Here is a 15925-nt window from a genome sequence, read left to right on the forward strand (position 1 = left end):
GTACCAACACCCCTGGGGCATCTCAATGTGGCGTTCTATGAGATTAGTGCAAGTAGAGGCGAGAACATGTCAGAAAATTCTGCCTGCAACTTGGCAACCTCTATTATGTGGGACTGTGAGCGGTGGTGTTCACAAGGGACCGGGGTGGATTGAGCAGCCTTTTTTAGATTTATCTCCAGTCCTAGCTCCTAACTTTCCTGAATGACCATCGCCAAAGCCACAGGGACCCCCTCTCTCCATGGTTTAAGGAAATTGAGGTGGCAAATCTGCCACGCCCCACCTCTATCCATTCGCTTTATCTCATAGTCGACATCACCTGACTCGCCATGTGACTTCAAAGGGCCCTTGCCACTTGCTGAGCAATTCGGAGCTCAGCGTGGGTAATAATACGAACACTCCATCTCCCTGTGAAAATTCTTGGGGCTGAGTACCCATCATACAGTGGGGACTGTCATTCTGTCGGCCTGAGTCATATTCTCCTGTGTTAAATTACTCAAGGTGTGGAGTTTTGTCCTCCGATACGGAACATATTGAATTTCATTTTTGCTGTTAGAAGGTCTCTCTTCCCACTTTTCCTTAATGACGTCTAGGATGCTGCAAGGCTCGTGCACGTACAATAATTCAAATGGGGAAAACCCCGTGGAGGATTGTGGGACCTCTCGAACTGCAAATAAAAGGGGCTCAAGCCACATATCCCAAATCCAAGCATCATCGTGAATGAACTCACAAATCGTATTCTGCAGGTTTTGATTAAACTGTTCAACCACCCATCCATCAGTAGATGGTAAAACTGGTTGCGAATCGGTTTAATCCCCAAAAATTAGTACATTTTGTAAAGAGTGCGTGCCATAAAGGACATGCCCTAGTCAGTCAGAATCTCTTTTGTGATCCCAACTTGGGAGATAACACTGCATGCTGAGATGTTGCAGCACTACTTCAGGTATCACATTGCCTAGTCCACTAAAACTAACACAAAGCGATGCCCTTGTGCAGTCCATACTAATGGCCTGATGAGGTCCACCAATTGTGCATTTCCCAATGCCTCACCTTGAACCAGACATTGGTGAATTGTGGTTTGGTTACAGCCTGAATCCACTAATGCATGGTATGTACCCCCTTGAATACTCACTGGTATACACTACATCCCCGTTCAATCTGGGGCGGTCTGTGGCACGTTGGGGACCCAGACCAACACCCCCACCTCCATCATGTGGCATTGGTCCTGGAAATGCCCAGGCTCCCTGCGGCGGCCGCACACCGGCCCAGGCCTTACTCCCACACCTGTGGTCCTGGAGTCACCGACCTGGGGAGGGGGGCTTAGAAAACAGACACGTGGGGAGGGAGTTGTCAGAAAACCCTGGGATTGGGGAACTGGTTCCAGGGCATTCAGCCCCCCGATTACATGCTCGAGGCCACACTCCTCTCCCAGCAGGCATCTATGGCAGGTGTCCCGGAGCGAGAAGCCTGTACCCTCATACAGCATGCAATACTGTATAATCCTATACTGTAGAAGCCTGTATTCTCATATAGCATGCAATAATGTGTAATGTTTTATTTACTGTAAGTATAAACTGGAAATAAATACACAATTGCATATTGCATTTTTTTAACTATTAAAAAAAATTTAACAATTTAACGATTAAAAAAATACATGTTAAAATGTGTAGTTTATTGGTGGTGTAAGGAATGCAAAGAGTCAAGGGTCCACCCTCTCAATGACGATCTACAATGGGGAGAAAAAAGATATGTGATATATCTATGAGTATCTAATATAAAGACTTTTTTCATGAATATACAGTACAGTATGAAGCACAGATAGCTTTGTACTGACATAACTATCATGTTACTATGCAGTTAGATGCAGACACACAATTGCAAACACTTTCTAAAATGTAATTCCTTTTCAGATTATATGGTATTAAATTACTGGCTGCTACCAATATGTACATTGCTTTGCACAATTTATCCCCTTCTACTCCATCCATTAATGGACAAATCATGTCTATCAAGAAATATACGTCAGTGTCACTGTCTGCTAACTAAGACCCGCTCAGTGGTGTTCCTGAAAAGAGATGTGATTCTTGAAGTTACCCCTATTATGTACTATTAAATACAGTGTGTAAGCATATAGCTAACTATTCACATTAAATTAAATACGACTAAACAAACTATTTTATACTGCTACATGTGTCTTTAGATATAGGTACCAATATCAGGATCACAATTAGCTAAGGGCTAATTTGCACTAGCCAACATTCACTGTTGCAGCTAGCTAGTGCTTAGCATAGTTTCTGTAATAGTTTGCTTATAAATACATATTTAGACACAAATTACAAACATACCATGGAGCTAAGTGTTTACATCAGAAAGACTAGTGCCTAATGGACTAAATGAGATCACTATTGCTTTTAATGACTGCCATTTACACTCAGAATTTTCCACATATACTACAATAGCGTTAGCATTGCTACAAACTTAGCATTTAAATGTTGACTACGGAACAGTAACACGTGATTCACACATTGTTATTTTACCAATAATTGTTATTTAAAATAATATTTACCCAATAACTATATCCAGTCACATATTTAGTGAAAATTATAATGTAATCACATTATAATGAATTGTAGATTACATGTTAGGTCCGTGGCTAATGGCGGCCATGTTTGTTGTAGCATTTGTTGTTTCTCAACTGGTACTCCCGTAGTGCCTTGCGAGTTCGCTTTAGCATTTAGCTTTTTGTAAAAATGTTTTTTAAAAGTTGACTCTCTTTATTTAAAGTTGCCCTCATTATTTTTAAAGTTGACTTCTATAATTTAAATTTGACTTCATTATTTTTAAAGTTGACTTCTTTTGTTTAAAATTGACTCTCTCTTATTTAAATTTGACTTTTTTTTTTTTTTTTTTTTTTTTTAGGTACCTTGCCCTTCTGGGCCACCCGAATGGGTCATGTAAAGTTTGTAGAAATTTGAGTTTCCATTCAGAAGATACAGGTGTTGCTGTCTGCAAAAACAGTAAATAACAGAGACTGTCAGCATCAGCACATGCACAGAAGCTACTCGCCTTCCTAAGATTACTAACATACTCACTGTTCTATGAACATAGCAGTTCAATCTGAGAAAGAACAGATTGCAATAAGAAATGAAATTCATGATCTCAACGAGCTGTATATTTTTGGAAGACAGTACAGAATGTTCAGAAGGTTACTTCCCTGTTCGGAGAGTCGGCCCAGACAGACAAGGGCAAGAGGTCGTAAATGTGCTGTGGTATGCAATTTATGACCATGAGAACATATATACTGAGAATTAGTGGATGAGATAAGATGGGGAAAAGTGATGGGACAAAGATGATGGTGAGGAAGATAGGAAGTGGTATTATGTTAAAATATGATAGTGTATTCTGTCATCTAATAGAATGTTGATTTCTTTATCCATTACTAAATAGGAATAATACATTCATGAATTATTCATTTTGTTAACCATATACATTGGTGGCTTTTGAGGGGGACGAGGTCAAGGGCATAATCATGGTAGAGGATATGGTCAAGGTCAAGGTAGGAGTACATATGGTGCTTGTTATCATTGTGGCCAGCTAGGCTATTTTATGAGAGATTGCCCACAGTTATTACAACATCCGGAAAACAGGGTTCCCAAATTCTCAGTTGCAACACCTAGCCGGAAATAAGATGAGGTGGAGGAACAGACTGTCATAAAACAAAATTTGCAATTGACTATTGATTCTAAAACAGACACATTTATTAAGCTAACTGTTAAAGGTAAAGTAATTCCCTTTTTGGTAGATACAGGAGCTGCGGGAGGATTGCCAAGGAAGTGTGGTGCTGGAGCAGTTACCAGAGGACGGAGGAGTCGCTGCCATCTACCTGAAAAGGGGAGGAGTCGCTGCCGTCCACCTGAAAGAAGAGGAGTAACTGTCTGCTGCCTGGAAAGGGGAGGAGCGGCTGCCATCCGCCAAAAAAAAGGAGAAGTGACTGCCATCCACCTGGGGACATAGGACCTGCTGCCATCCGCCAGAGGTGTGGCTGCCGTCCGCCTGAACAGGGGAGGAGCTGTAGCCACCACCAGGAGGTCCTGCGCCAGCGCCCGGTGTCGTGGGGATCGCTTCCCAGCTGGCAGAGGACCAGGGACCGGGGAACCACGTTTCTTTTCTCTCTCTCTCTCTCTCTCTCTTACTGTCTCTGTTGCTCGCTCCTTCTCTCTCCCCTCTTCCTCCTCTCTTCGGCAAAGGATGTATTATTTTATGTTATTAGGTAATTGTTTTATGTTATGTTTGTAACTTTTACAATTAGACGTTACATTTAAGTTCACAGGCTTCCCATCTCCTCCTTCCCATCTCCTCCCCCATCCTTGAGATTTGTTACACCATGTTTTTACTCATGGAATACCACAGACTGTATTACCATACCAGGCCTTTTATTCTGTGGTAATCACTGAGGGACATTTGCATTGTACTAGTCTGTTCCTCCACACTGGTCCTGGTGCCACATGCCTTATAAGAATGAGTGGTTTCCAGGGTCTTTAAATGAAAGTTTGATTATTAGTGACATATTTCAGAGTGATCAGTTTATTGGTGTGTCTGTACAACTCAGCTGTGAGCGGAAAACTCTATGCATCATTCAAGAATGTGTACCTCACATCAATGGCTAAAAAGGGAGGCAGTTGGAAGGAAGTTGGCAAATGGATGAAGAGTGTTTTAGCATGTAGGGATTGGATAGATGAGAATGCCTTTAGTTTTTCACCATTTTTGCAAACAAAGCATGTTCCTAACTTTTAAACACCACAGATATAAGATCTGGACAGGATGTGTGTGTGGCGTCTGATGCCTCAGCAGTAGAAACTGCCTGTTTAGACAGAATCCCAACCACGATATAGAACGTTTTCCTTTTCCTGGTGATTATGTCCCCCTTCTGTTTGAGTGTTTGAAAGAAGTAAGAAAGTTAGTTTAATCTGTGTATCCTCACATCCAATAGGATGTTGATTTCTTTGTGCTTTAATAAATGAATAAGAATAATAACAAAATGAATAATTACTGTGCAAAAGTCTTTGACATATGCAAAGAAATGCTGTAGAGCAAAGATACCTTGAAAAATAATGAAACTAAATGTTACTAAATTAAAAAAATACTGTAAAGAGCAACAAAAAGTAATAAATGAAAAAGTCAATATTTGGTGTAATTGCCCTTTGCTTAAAAAAAAAAATTGTAGTCTCAGGTACAGTTTGTACAGGAAATTCACTGGTAAGTTTTACTGAGCATCTTGCAGAAGCAGCCACAGTTCTTCTGGAGACTTTGACTGTTACACTTGCTTCTTATTTTGCATGCAAAACTCAGCAGTCTTCCTTATGTTTGAAAAGTGGTCTTTTACATAAAATGCTATTTTCTTTACTGACACACAAACATTTTTTCTGTAACATTTAATTTTGTGCTGGAAAACGAATGTTGGAAATCTAAAATGTTTTTGTACTAACTCGATAATATAGAAGTCATAAAATAAAAATCTATAACAAAGTTTGTACTAAAAAAATAGGGTGCCTAAGACTTTTTTGCAAAGCCACCAGGTTATTCGAGCATTACTGTCTTTTGCCTCTGGAATCTTCTAAAGGAGGGGCGTGGTCCATGACCGGGGTGAAATGTCTACCGGAGAGGTAGTACTTCAACTCCTCAATGGCCCATTTTATGGCCAGGGCTTCTCATTCCATGGCAGCATTTTGCCATTCTGCAGGGGTCAGTTTTCTACTCACGTATAGGACTGGGTGTACTTCCCCATCAAAGTTCTGGGAGACTATGGTGCCTAGGCCTGTCTCTGCAGCATCCATGTGCACGGTGAAGGCACAATCACAATCTGGGTTTCTTAGCACCGGCAAGCTCATGAGTACTTGCTTCAGTATCTGGAATGCCTGCTCTGCTGCCTCGGACCATCCTACTCAGTCTGGTTGCCCTTTTTTTGTTAGGTCTGAGAGGGGGGAGGCTAGAGACACAGATCTGGTCTCCTATCGTGCTCTCCTGTCCAAATTTTCATCTGAAGTGACTTCTGCTAAGACTGCCTTCTACAAAGAGAAGCTGGAATCCTCTGCACAAGATCCTCGCAAGCTCCACAACATCTTTTCTTCACTGCTCAACCCTCCGGCTCCTCCTGCTCCATCCTCTCTGACTGCTGAAGACTTTGCCACTTTTTATGATGAGAAGATTGGAAAAATCTGTCAGACATTCACTTCTACTCCTGCTCCTACACTGCACACTGAGGATTCTCCTTCTCATTCGCTGACACAGTTTTCTAAACTAACAACAGAAGAGATCCTGCAAATCATCTTATCCTGCAATCCTACCACCTGCCCATTGGATCCAATCCCTTCGACAATGCTCCAGACCATCTCTCAAGACCTCTTCCCCTTCATCACCACTATCATCAATGGCTCCATAACATCTGGTCATGTACCAACTTCATTCAAGAGAGCAAGAGTTATTCCCATCCTGAAGAAACCCACTCTAGATCCCTCTGTCATCAGCAACTACCGACCGGTATCACTTCTCTCTTTTCTTTCTAAAACCCTTGAACGGACTGTCTATAATCAACTGTCTTGCTATCTCTCACAGAACAACCTCCAAGATCCCAATCAGTCTGGCTTTAAACCGGCACACTCCAGAGAGACTGCACTTTTGGCCGTCACTGAGAAGCTACATGCCGCTAGATCAGCCAAACTGTCTTCAGTTCTCATCCTCCTTGACCTTTCAGCAGCGTTTGACACGGTGAACCACAAGACTCTCCTATCCACCCTCATGAGTCTTGGAATTCGTGGTGCACCATGGCAATGGTTTGCTTCTTACCTGGAAGATCGGTCATATCAGGTGACATGGAGGGGATCCACATCTGCTCCTCGCAGACTCTCCACTGGTGTTCCACAAGGCTCAGTACTTGGTCCTCTCCTGTTCTCCCTTTATACCCGATCTCTTGGTGCGGTCATATCCTCACATGGGTTTTCATACCACTGCTATGCAGATGACACTCAACTCATCCTCTCCTTCCCTCCCTCAGACTCTCATGTTTCTGCTCGGATATCAGCTTGTCTGGCTGACATCTCATCATGGATGACAACTCACCAGCTGAAACTTAATCCCACCAAAACTGAACTGCTGTTCATCCCACGTGATTCATCCCCACCTCAGGATCTTGCAATCTCGCCTTCGGTTACCGCACGCAACCTTGGGGTAACCATGGACAATCAACTGTCCTTCTCCTCTCACATTGCTAATCTAACACGCTCATGTCGATTTCTCCTTTATAACATCAGAAGAATTCGTCCATTTCTTTCCTCACAGGCCACACAGGTGCTTGTTCAGTCCCTTGTCATTTCGAGACTGGACTACTGCAACTCACTCCTGGCAGGTCTGCCTCTGAGCGCCATTCGTCCTCTGCAACTGATCCAGAATGCAGCTGCACGACTGGTTTTCAACCTTCCTAAATTTTCCCACACCACCCCATTGCTGCGCTCCCTCCACTGGCTTCCTGTAGCTGCCCGCATCAGATTTAAAACACTGATGCTCGCCTACAAAGCCAAAAACGGACCAGCACCCACTTATCTCAAAGCACTTATCACACCTCGAGCGCCACCACGCTCCCTCCGATCCTCTAGCACTGCTCGACTGGTCCCTCCATCTCTCAGGGTACAAGGAAGGCATGCATCGAGACTCTTCTCTGTTCTGGCACCAAGGTGGTGGAATGAACTTCCCCTAGATGTCCGAACAGCTGAGTCACTGGCAGTCTTCAAACGACGGCTAAAGACTTACCTCTTCATAAAATACTTAAATTAGCACTTTCACTTTCACAAAAACAAAACAAAAAAAAAAACAAAACAAAACAAAAAAAAAAAACCTCCCCAACAGTTTTGGACTGATGGTATTCCTAGTTTGTGACCTACCGAGCCAATATCAGAATGTATTTTTGATAGACTTCAAAGCACTATTGTAAGTCGCTCTGGATAAGGGCGTCTGCCAAATGCCATAAATGTAAATGTAAATGTAGAGAGGAAAAGTTAGGAACAAACCTTCTGTAGTACCCTGCCAACGAGCAGCTTGCGAATATCTTGGACATTTGCCCAATTGTTATCGCTGTACTCTAGAGCAAAGGCCTGTGCATAAACGCTCATCACAAAGTTGATTTTATAGCCTATTTGGTCATTCTCCTAATTGTAGTTGTTGCAGTTTGGATTAGAATGTTTACTAGCATTTTATGCCTAAAAAAATCTATGCCTATAAATTTATTTATTTACATTTATGCCTATAAACATTTTCTGGAAACAAGAAGGTCCTAGTTCAGATTGTAGAATACATGTTCATTTGATCTCATGTAGAAAATTTGTACATTCTTGTGATATAATAATAGTAAAGGCTAAAACTCATGCAAGACTAGAAAATAAGGGGAATTGGTTTGCAACCACTTTTAAGATAATAGAGTTTCATGGATAATGGATTATGAGCTCGCTGAGAGCCGCACTAGATTGACATCTAAGTCTCACATAATCTATTTCTCAGTGCCACATTATTGGGAACAGAATACTTTGAGGTCACAAGGGTTAGTGTTTTTTAGATTAGTATATACTTCAACAAGGCCGACAGTGGAGGAGTTTTTTCTGTTTACATACAGAATATTGAGAAAAGTGATTACAAGTGGTAAAAGAATTAATATTTGTCGCATGCAACTTCAGTTTGCTGGGCATCACCACAGATATCATCAGGGTTTTCTGAGCATATATCAGTACAGACATAGTGAGCTGTTTGAGCAGTGCTGTTCTTTTCGTTTTGACAGCACATTGAACTAAGGCTCAGAGAAGTGAATGGCCATTGGATTAAATCAGGTGCTTCATGAGACAAAGGGAATTAGCAATCATTTTTGGAAAGAATTATTCTACATAGATTGGTATTGGTATTTAACAGATAACTAGAATATTGAATATAGAAGAGGTTGAAGCTGAATGGCTATATGTGAACTGGAATAATATAATCGGTAACGCTTGGACAGTAGAAAACTTGCAGGATAGTTTGGATGAATTCTGTCACAGAAGTCAGTTGTTGCATTTTGTCAGGTACAGTATCACATCTTTGGTTGAACCTTTTCTAAGGTTGGGAGAAGAGAGAGGTTTTGAAAGAGGGAAAGGTGTAACTGGAAAAGTTCTGGGCAAAGTAAGTATTGAGATTGCCCAGTGCATTGGATTAATAGAAGAAGAACAAGCTGAAGGGGACATTATAGAGACTAGAGAGTGCATCACTTTGAGGGGGTTAATAGTAACTATTATACCCAATTTTAGTGAGTGTAGGGTTTTGTACAGACCAGCATTGGGAGCCTCAAGAGTGCAGGGGAGCTAACTAGTGAGTTTGTGTAAGATTCTTTTTAATGAATGAATTCTCGAGAAGAAAATAGGGAACAGAGGATAGTGCGTATATTACAGGAAGCTAAGGGAATTAGAACACACTTTTGGAAGGAGAATCAGTATGAGGATTTATTAGGGAGAAGGTATCCATTGACTGAAGAGAAGAAAAATTCACTCTTAAGAAGTATAACACAGTTTAGAAATTTAGAGGAAGTTAATGAGGAGTGGCCTTACATAGATTGGGAAGGAATATTGGGAAGAAATCCATTTTAGGTGACACATTAGTAGAACTTGCTGAGTCAAATCAGTTGCATTGGGTAATAATACCATTGCATAGATATTTATCTTGTCTGGGGAGAACTACAAGGCTTTGAAAGAGGCAAAGGAGTATCTGGGAGACAGTTAAATAACCCTAAAATTGAGGTGTTAGTACTCTTAAGAAAAGTTACTTGGCTTTCTGCAAAAAAGAGTTATTGAGCCAGAAATAATGTAAAGAAATTATAGAGAAGTGCTCATAGAAGTGGAGAAAGACAAGTAAAAATAAGAAAATACAGTGGCCAGAGGAGGGAATGTTTGATGTATCTCTGTGTGAGGAGATGGAAACACTGATAAAGAACTACAAAGCCAAGGACAAAAGTAAAGGGAGAGAGGACAAGAGAGAGAAAGAGCTGAAAGTAATTGCATATTTTAAAGCAGAAGGAGAAAATACATGGAAAAGCATGAAACAAGCCAGAAAAATGCTGAAAAAAGACAATGAGGAGACAGAAGAAAAGATGAGAAAAATTTTCAGTGAATCACCTCCTTATGCACCTCCAAAAAATCAGCTTCCCATAATTAAAGGAACAGTACAAGTTGAAGGGAAGATAGATATGGAGGAAGATGAAAATGGGGAACCTTCCACCACTTGTTCTTCTAAAGTGGCCCACAAGACTCCTAAAGGCAAAAAACAGTGCAGACAGACACCAAGGGAACAGGAAGTAGACAGTTATGCCCAATATCCTGATTTAAGTGGTTATCGTGAAGAGGAGAAACAAAGCTCCCCTGTAGATATCCCAGAGGAGCAGGAGAAGTTGTTAAAATTAGACAAATTAGACAGAAGCATATGTACAACAATAAAAAGGGCAGAAAAATATTTGGATGAAGCAGAACAATTCAGTAAGAGAAGATATTCCACAGGTTCAAAAAGGTGTGATGTGGGTGAAAGAAAGCGGGTTACAGGAACATTATACATGGAGGAGGAGGATGATGATGATGACGATGCAGAAACATGGTCACGAGATGAGGGAGGAAGACGGCTCAGACCACGTGAACACTTACAAAAACCACAAAGATATGACAGTCAGCTTCAATTGCCTATTCTGGTTAAGGGTTATGTACCCTGGGCTACACAAGATCTTGATGGACTGATTACCAGTCTCCCTGACATCCACGAGGGAGCTGGGAAGTGGATTAAGGTGTTTGAAGAAGAGACAATGGGCAAGTTGTTGGCAATTGGAGACATCAAAGCACTCCTTGCCAAAATTTTAGGAGGATTAAGAATGAGATCCTCACAGCTGCTAACCTACAAAGAGCAGTGAACTCTCCAGTAATGGATGGGACATAGTTTGATCAATATCGTCCATGCCTATGGCAAACACTGAGGGCAGAGTATCCATCTCGCATAGACCCAAGGTCGCTGAAAGGAGAACAGCTGGGAGAAACAGAAAATCCCACCACTTATGTGCAGAGACAGCTAAAAAGATGGAGACAAGAACTGGAAAGGGATCCAGAGGCAGATCCTGTGATGTCATCATTGTTCAGAACAGCAATAATGGATGCTATGCAACCATTTGTAAAAGCTAAGCTAGAACATGCGGTTGGCCTACATTCTAAACCACACAAGGAATTCTGTGACCATGTGACTCATGTGGTTGAATAATACAGAAGGAATGAACAAAAGCTTAAGAATCAAGAAAGAGAACTACAAAGAAAACTGGCACAACTGCAGCTTGAAGAGCTGACAAACAAAAATAAGAAAAGGGTCCAAGTGCCTGTGAAAGACAAAGATAGACAAAGACCAAGTGGAAGAAGTCTCATCAGCAGTGATGGCTCCTTTGAATGCACCACCAGCACCTCCACCACCTACAGCCTGCAGTGCCGATTATTAATGTCTATCAGGAGCCAAATAACATGAATTGGCAAAGAAGGCCACCACCAAGAGGAAGAGGAGGACCCACTGGTCCTGGAGGAATATGCTGGGGATGTGGACAGCCTGGACATAACAGGCGTGATTGCCGCACCAATCCATGGCAACAGCAACCTGATGGTGAAGGGGATGGTTGGGTCCAGTCCTATCGACAATCTCGAGGCCCAGTGAACCCAGGTGGTGGGCCTAATCGGGTACTAGGGGTGCCCAGAGAATCCTACTGGGTTGGGTCAGCTTCCACTTCTAACAACAGATGCTGATCAAAAACCTATGTCTGTACCTATGGTTAAAATAGAGGGCAAATTAACACCGATGATGGTAGACACTGGAGCCTCTTACACTTGTGTAAGTCCATGTCTCACCTCCCCATGTCTGGAAAATTTGCAAAGACAGTAGGATTCTCGGGACAAATGCAGCTAATTCCAATGACGGCTCCGGTTAGTCTCCAGACTAAAGATAAAAAGGTGATCTTGTCTATTTTAGTATCAGAACAAACTCCTGTTAATTTGTTGGGAAGAGATTTGGGAAGAGAAGCATTGTGTAAACTTGGACTCCAAATCTGGTGTTCTCCAGAAGGAGTTTATGTAGATGTAACAGGGGTAAAAACTCAAATGGTGCTTTTTGAGCCAAAAGCTAATGTGTATTGGTTAGGTCAGGTAAGTAGTGAAGTAAAGCTAGTAATTGGTAAGTGGGGAAAATTTATTGAAGTGCAGATCCCAGGTGCAACAATGCCTAAGTCTGAGTATCATTGTTATATGATTCGTCACGTGACCCAGAGCTTGAAAAAAGGTGGTTAAAAGAAACAGAGGGTCAAAAAGTTCCCTTGGTGTCTTGATGCATAATCATAGGGAAACAGGGAGCTGCTATGCAAATAGATCCTTGTGATGATTGTATTAATGATGATTTTATTGACAAGTGGTTTCAGGTCCCTAATTCTGTTCCCCATAATCACTCTTTATGTGGGAAAAGGCTGGGAATAAAAAGACTTGGGTCCCATGATGGCAAAAGCAGAAAGAAGTAAATGGGATGCTACAGAACATCTGTTAGTTTTTCTATCAAAAGATAAGTCATATATTAAGATTTTGTGTACTACTCTCATGACAGGAATTCCGCAGGTGGTGGTGATCACTGAAAAAAGCACAGATGTCCATGAGTGAGGTAGTCAACTCAGAGTCCAAGACAGCTGAATCGTTGAGAGAAATGGAAAAACAGGTACCAGTTAACTTGTGGTCCCAACATGATACTGATGTAGGTCTAGTGAAGTCTGTTAGCCCAGTCAGAATTAGAATTAAATCAGGTGCTCGATTACCTAGAAAGCAACAATATCCACTGCGTCCTGAAGCAGAGGCAGGCATTAAGCAAACTATTGAGGGATTGGTCCAGGCTGGAGTCCTAGTTGAGACAGTAAGTTATTGTAATACCCCAATATTGCCTGTTATAAAAGCTGATAAATCAAAATGGCGTTTAGTGCATGATTTCCGAGCAGTTAATGAGGTGGTAGAAGATTGGCCAGCGGAAGTTCCCAACCCTCACACAATGCTAACTAATGTTCCTCCTGATGCCAAATATTTTACTGTAATTGATCTTTGCTCTGCCTTTTTTAATGTTCCTCTGGCTGAAGAAAGTAGACATTTATTTGCCTTCACGTATGCTGGGAAGCAATACACATATAGAAGGCTTCCCCAAGGTTTCAAACACTCACCACATGTGTTCAATCAAGTTCTTAAGATTTGGAAGATCTTATGATAGATAGCACATTGTTGCAATACGCAGATGATCTGCTGATTTGCTCTGCCTCCTTGGAACAATGCCACACAGATTCCATTAAGGTACTGACTAAATTAGCCATAGGAGGACATAAGGCTCTAAAATTAAGCTACAGTACTGTCAGCCACAAGTTGAGTATTTAGGGAGACTAATTGTATACAGAACTAAGGCAATTGCTCCAGCCCAGCTAGAGGATATCAGTAAAGAGCCACTACCACAGACAGTAGGGCAAATGATGACCTTTTTAGGAATGACAGGATTTAGTTCTTACTGGATAGAGGACTATGCAATTAAAACTGCACCTTTGAGGGCAATCATGAAGCAAGCAGGGCATCAGAATTTGCGTTCACCATTAGTGTGGAACAGTGAAACACTGTTAGCTTTTGAATCATTGAAAAAGGAGCTTCAGGCTGCACGAGCTTTAGCCACTCCAGATTATACTAAACCATTTCATCTGTATGTAGCTAACAAAGCAGATGGATATGCATCAGCAGTGGTAATGCAGGAAACATGCAGTGGTAGAAAGAAACAGCCTATTGCATATTACAGCACCAAACTGGACAGTGTAGCACAGGGATATCCTCCTTGTTATCAACCGGGATTAGCTGCTTTATACTATGCATATGAAAAAGCATCTACTGTGACTATGGGTTATCCAGTGATCATTTATACACATCACAATGTAGTGGAATTATTAGAACAAGGGAGATTTGTTCTAACTCAGGCTAGGTACCCAGACATCACTATTAAGTGCGGCACAACAGTAAATCCAGCTGACATGGTTCCTTTAGAACATGAAGGATAGCCTCATGATTGTGTAGCAAACTCACTGGCTTTTACTCGACTTCGACCTGACTTAGAGTCCTCACCTATTCCAGAAGCAGATGTTGAATATTTTGTGGATGGTTCTTGTTTCAGAGACTATTTGGGTAATAATGCAGGGTTTTCAGTGGTGAGAAGACAGAATGAGGACTTTGTGACGGTAATTTCACAGCATTGTAAGCAACCGTGTTCTGCTCAGTTGGCTGAATTGAAAGCTCTTACTGCAGCATGTCAGTTAGCTAAAGGTCAAGTCGCAAATATATATACTGACTCTGCTTATGCTCATGGTGTTTGTCATTTATTTGGAGCTCTCTGGAAACAGAGAGGATTTAAGAAAAGTGATGGAACACCCATCCAACATGCTGAGCAAATAGTTCAGCTGATTTCAGCTATGATGCATCCAAGGTATTTAGCAATTATCAAATGCCATGCACATAAGAAAGGAAATGATTTTGTTATCAAAGGCGACAATACTGAAGAAGTAGAAGCTAAGAAAGCTTCAGGGTGCCAGGTAGCAGTAATGGTGCTAAAGTCAGCACTTCTCACCGTATTAATTTCAGATGCTCATGGCTTCGACCACTGTGGAAGGGGGGAGGTATTACGGAAAATAAAACAACAGGGTTATTGGTCTCCATATCTACAGGCTATGGTAGATAATTTCTTATCTGAATGTGAAGTCTGTGCACAGAATAATGTCAGGAAGGGAACATAAGCACCAATAGGGCACATACCAGTACAAGAAGGACCATTCAAACATCTGGTAATAGATTATGTAGACATGGTAAGAAGTGTAGGAGGAAAAAGGTTTCTGTTGGTGATAATAGATAGGTTCAATAGGTGTGACTTCTCAGCCCTTAACTGGCCCTCAGGCCTTGACTGGCTCTCAGATGAGTAAAGACAGTGAGAGACTAGTTAACCCTGTGTATCAAGGAGTTACACATGAGATGTTAAATGACAGTGCAAAAGAGATAATGTATGATGCATTGTTACAGGTAGCGCAAGATAATAAATGGTATAAGTGGGCTGAATACACTGCTGGTAGTTTGAATAAGGGTAATTGTTCGGTATGTTCACCTTCTCCATTGAGCAGAGTTGTAGTGGTACCGACCCCATTTGATTACAGACATTGTGCAGAATACAATAGGCAGTATTGTGCGAAGAAATGGGATAATAGAACAGACTACTCGTACTGCCCAGCTGAGTGTTTAACGTATTTAGGCAACCCACTTTATAATTTAATGCAGAACACAGAGGCATGGAAAGGGTGGTGCCCACAACTGGATGTTAGAATAAAGGAAAAACGTAGAGAGACACCACAGCGTAGACCCAACATAGATTATACTTTGGAGTATGAATGCTTTAACAAGTCATATGGGAAACATGATTTGGGTAAATTCCAAGGTAACTGCAGTAATGTGGCACTTGGATTCCCGCCTCTTTGGACGCATAGAATATATCCATTGGTCTGAAGGTCATGCACTAGCAACAGAAACCACCAGTATGACAGTAGTACTGGCCTCAACTCACGTAGATGACACTAGCATGAATCAAACTCTAACTCCACCGTTGCGGTTCGCTTTGACTGACCAATCTCAGGCAGTAGCAGATCATTTTTGGCTCTGTGCAGGGACATGCTTAAGAATGAATTTACCTAAAAATTGGAAGGGAATCTGCACTAGAGTATGGTTGATTCAAGGAACTATGATAGTTGACTGGAGGTATGATCAGTTCCCTGAAAAAACTAGAAAGTCTCACAGAGTAAAGAGAGCTT

The sequence above is a fragment of the Pangasianodon hypophthalmus genome, chromosome 17 (assembly GCF_027358585.1).
Source record: "Pangasianodon hypophthalmus isolate fPanHyp1 chromosome 17, fPanHyp1.pri, whole genome shotgun sequence".
Lineage (NCBI taxonomy): Eukaryota > Metazoa > Chordata > Actinopteri > Siluriformes > Pangasiidae > Pangasianodon > Pangasianodon hypophthalmus.